This window comes from Cupressus sempervirens, chromosome 3 (genome assembly GCF_028749045.1).
Source record: "Cupressus sempervirens isolate cs-2001-9-10 chromosome 3, ASM2874904v1, whole genome shotgun sequence".
Classification (NCBI taxonomy): domain Eukaryota; kingdom Viridiplantae; phylum Streptophyta; class Pinopsida; order Cupressales; family Cupressaceae; genus Cupressus; species Cupressus sempervirens.
Window position 1 is genome coordinate 790925272 of NC_143120.1, and position 5123 is coordinate 790930394.

The following is a 5123-nucleotide window of genomic DNA, read 5'->3' on the forward strand; positions in this document are numbered from 1 at the left end:
TTCTTTTTGCATAGAATACATCTTGAAGGGCCTTCAATTCCCATTTTTGCAAACCTCTACTGTTAGTATTATTTTATACATCACAACCCATAAGAATATTCCTACCTTGGGAAGACATGTCGAGTCCCAACATAGTTTTAAGGGTATATTTATCTTTTCCCATCTTTGAGAATTAGCGATGAGTTCATAGGCTTTTTTAACACTATATTTCCCATCTTTTGATGCTCCCCAAATTAGCTTATCTTTTCTATGTTTATGATTAAATTTTCTTTGTGAAAGAAATTTGTGATATGCCTCTTTTTCTTGCAAGGTTGAGTTTGTTTCTTCCACCGATTTCCACTCCCATTTTTTTTCCCCTCCTCTTGCTTTGCTTGTTTATAGTTGTTCATATATTTTCCCATAAATTACTGAGAGTATCCTTGATTTTATTTGGAAGATTATAGCTATCAGGAGATGGGAGTCCATCCCAAGAAGCTTCCCAAATTAGGGCATCCTTGCCTTTCCCTATATCCTAGGTTAGATTATTATTGATAATGGGGTGACATTGTAACATAAAATTTTGAATAGAGGATCCTTTAGGCAGATTTCTAGTCCTGAAGATTGATAATGGATCTGTATTGTTAAGGTACTTTTTGTACAAGATTTGTGCCCATCTACCGTCTTTTTCTTAATAAATTCTCCATACTAGTTTGGCTCCTAGTGCTTCATTTTGCCAATTGAAGTTTTTTATTCCTATCCCTCCCACCTCTTTTGGTCTCTATATTATCCCATTTGATTAAGGTTAGTTTTTTATTATCCTCTAGTCCTTTCTAGAAGAAATTTTTGAGCTTAGAATCCAATTTCCTTTTAACCCCTTTTGGCATAGGGAGATAAGACATCTGGTCTGTGGGAATAGCAAATAACACTACTTTAATTTTTGTCACACTTCCTGCCTTAGTTAACTGTTTCCTTTTCCAACTTTCATTTTTTTGGTCAAATTTTTCCAGTATAGGGTTCCAAGCTTTCAATCCTCCATTATCTTTTTCTAAATGAATTCTTAAGTATTTGTAGGGGAATGTCCCTTTTCTGAAATCCATAATATTACAAATATCATCTTCCTAATTTGATGGTGTGTTTAAGAAGAAAATTTTAGATTTTCAATTGACCATTTGTCCTGAGGCTTTCGTATGTTTTTGAATTATATATTTAAAATTGAGGGCTTCTTCTTTTGTACTTCCCTAGGTAGGATTGTATCATCAAAAAATTGTTGATGTGTCACCTTGGGCATGTTATATGTTACTGTTATTCCTTGAATTTTCCTTTCTTCTTTTGCTTGTTTATTTCTCTTCCAAACTCTTCAACCATGATGATAAATTGAAATGGTGATGTATGATCTCCTTGTCGTATTTCTCTTGACGTGTTGAAGAATCCTTCTAGCCTACCATTAATTAATAAGGGTATCTTGGTTATGGATATACAAGTATCTATAAAATTATACATTTTCTAGAGAAACCAAATGCTTCTAGCATCTTGCATAAGAATCTCCAATCTACCTTATCATAAGATTTTTGGATGTCTAATTTCATGAGCATGCATGCTTCTTTATTCTTTTGAGCAGAATGTATAGTTTCCTAAATAATAACAATTTCATCTAGAATAAATTTGCCCTAGACAAATCTTGTTTGTTCTTCTGATATGAGTTTTGGTAAAACATTTAGGAGTTTGTTAGCTAATGTCTTAGATAAGATTTTTAGATAGTATTGCAAAGAGCTATTGGCCTAAAGTCATCTAGTTCCTCATGAGTTTCTCTTTTCAGGATTAGTATAAAAAAAGGTATGGTTAGTTTTTGTCAAGGGCGATCTTGAATTGCAAGAGGCTTCTATTGTTTTAAAAAGATCATAACCTAGGATATCTTAACATTTTTGGAAGAAAAAGGCTTGATATCCACCAAGTCTAGGGGATTTTTTCAGATTAAGAGTAAAAATTTCTTTTTAATTTCTTCTAAAGTAAAGGGTTTGTTAAGAAACGTATTATCCTCATCCAAGATTATTCTAGGAATCACACTTAGCATAATCTCTTGAGCTATTCTATTAGAGTTTTCATAATTATTAATGATGTTCTTATAAAAGTCTACTAGTGTCTTGATTATTTTTATGGGATCTTCCATCATATTACCTTCTGTATTTTTTATTTTAGTGATTCTATTTATATTTGTGTTATTTATTGTGTTGTTGTGGAATAATTTGGTATTTCAATCCCCTTATTTTAGCCAATTTTCTCTTGATTTTGTTTCAAAAATATTTCTTCTTTTTCTCATATATTTTCTTGTTTTGTTAGTAGTTCTTTCTCTTTGGTATATTTGTCATTATCGATTCCTTTTTGAATTATCTCTTCATTTGGTTTCTTTAACTCTTCTTCATTTTCTAATTTTTCTTTGAAAATATTAGTGAAGTGTTCTTTATTGCATTTAATTATATTTTCTATGAGTATTTTAAGTTTGGACACACGTATCCCTCAAAGGTACTTTTAGCCACCACTGTTGGACATTGTGTATGAAGTTGGTATCCAAAAACCTTATTTTTTCACATTTGAATGGATTTCTTGCTGGTTTTTTATCTTCTTCAAATGTTATTTTGACGGGAAAATGATCTGATACTGCTTATAGTAGGATAGTGGAATGAAATACCACTTTTAAGTTACTAAGTTCCCCTTTAAAAATGAATCTATCTAGTCTTTTGGCTATATGAAAAAAGTCCTTTATTCTATAATTCCTTGTATAATTTCCATGGATTGGAGTATGTCCATTAGGTTGTTCCTATTTAACTACTCTCTAAAATTCATCACAACCTACGACACTATTTGGGTTCCACTATATTTTTCTTCCAAATTTAGAACTACGATAAAATCACTTCCAATGCAGAAACTGTTTGTGTGATTAATTTCGATAAAGTTGTTTTTGATAAGATAAATAGGTTTTACAGGGACCCTGAAACCCAAAAGTAATCACATAACCATGGCTGATAATAAGCAATTAAAGCCTAGCCAAAAAAGACGAGTCACACGATTAGTAATAAGCAAAAAGCCTAGCCAAAAGCAAAGACCAATGAAAAGGCCAGTAAAACATCCTGTTAGAAATCCAGAACAAGAAAAAATTGCATTACCATGGCTGATAATAAGCAATTAAAGCCCAACCAAAAAAGACAGGTCACACTGCTGCTAATAAGAAAAAAGCCCAACCAAAAAAAAAGGCCAATGAAAGGGTCAGTAAAACATCTAGTCAGAAAGCTAGAACAAGAAAAAGCTAACAAAAAACAACATTCATCGATCAACAAAAGACAGAGGAAAATTACTCTTTTGTCTTCCACTTGAGCTCCTACATAGTCTGAGCAACTTCATAGGCTTTGTGAGTCTCCTCTACCATCTGATCATGGGTCTTTTGCATCCTAATCCATACTAGTGAAAGTAATATCAGTTATCATATCCTCATCAGTTCTAACTCTTCCTCTATCCTTGTCATCATCCACATCCAACATACCTCTGGCTTTTAACACACCAGTCAGGGACAGAATGTTGTCGTTGATTGAGTTGAGAATGGAAATCATTTGATTAGCCAGGTTATGATTGTAGTTTTCCAGGTTTTGAATTCTCTGCTCAGCCAAGCTGAATCTGTCCTCTTGGTCCTTCTGATTATCATGACTTGGCTCTTTCTCATTTCTCTCCATATGTCCAATCTTCTCCCTGAACTCTTCTAGCTCGTGATAGAGCCACTTGATTGATATGAAGTTATCGATCATGTTGTTACGAGCATTATTCAATAAATTCATACCCATCTCCCTTGCATTATCAGATATTGCCACAATTGTAGGATTGATAAGGTCTTCATACTGGGGCTAGTCCTGATTATCTACCAGAATCTGGGGGTTCATAATCTCTCTTACAATACCCATTTTCGATGTTTTGACTTTGAAATTCTTCTAAGCTTTTAGCCTTTCCTTCACTACCACTTCACCACCCTCACCCCCAATATCCTCCTTATCCTGCTCCTTGGGTTGAAACTGGGGGTGAACAGGGGAAAGTGGAATCGTTGATACATTTGGCCCCTAGCTGAAAACCCTCTCTTCTTTCGTACCAATTTTCCTCTTCCATTTTTTCCTTGCAAGATCTTCTGACTTGTTAACCTTTTCCTCCTTTCCCTCTTCATCAGAAACCATGTCCTCCCCTTCCTCATTATAATCTTATCATCCTGACCTACAATTTTTTGTCCATGTCCTCTGGGACTCTTCCTTCGAGGGATTATGGTAGAAGGAGACTTCGTACCCTTATCTTTTACTCTCTTACTTGAGGAAGTGTTCTCCTCCCCCTCTGAGCTAATACTCTGGATGTCATTAGAATAAGAAGAAAAGCTAGAGCTGCCCGTGTCTTCAGTAGCATCTGCATCATGCGAGGGGTTATTGCTAATTGTTTGAGGTTTGAAGTACTCATGAATTAACAATAATAATCCCTCATGTAGAGTAGGATTCACTGAGGGTTTCTTCTTAAAACTATAAATAGCCTTACTCATAAAAGTAAATAAATAGTACATAAAGGAAATTTTAATGTTATGGTGGAAGTGATTAAGAAGAACAAAATGATAAGTTGTCACTCGATCAAATCTAGTATCTAGTGTAATGTACTCAATAATAGCACATAAGGCATACCTCCAAAGTTTCTAGAACTCCATTTCATAGTACGTCTCACATTTAACCAGGTCGTTCTTCTCCTCCGAGCTCTTTACAAAATCCTTCACCGCATTCGTCGATAGTTTCTTGTCTCTGAAGAATTTGAAACCCTCCACCAGGATTTCAGACACGGTAGCAACAACGTCCTCTATGACCTGAAAAGAAACACCATTCACTTTCACCTTCCCATCCTTCCACAAATTCACCATGTTGTTTGTTACATCTTTGACATAGCCCCAGTTGATTCAGATGATAAGAAGCACCATCTTTTAGAATCCATGACACTCACTCATAGAACCATAAATCTATAAAAGATTTTTCCTTTAGCTACTAGACAAAATCTAGAATGGGAAATCAAATATAAGGAAGATTTGGAAAATTAGGACAATTAAACATCAGAATCTATGGAAAAGTCAAAGTATAATA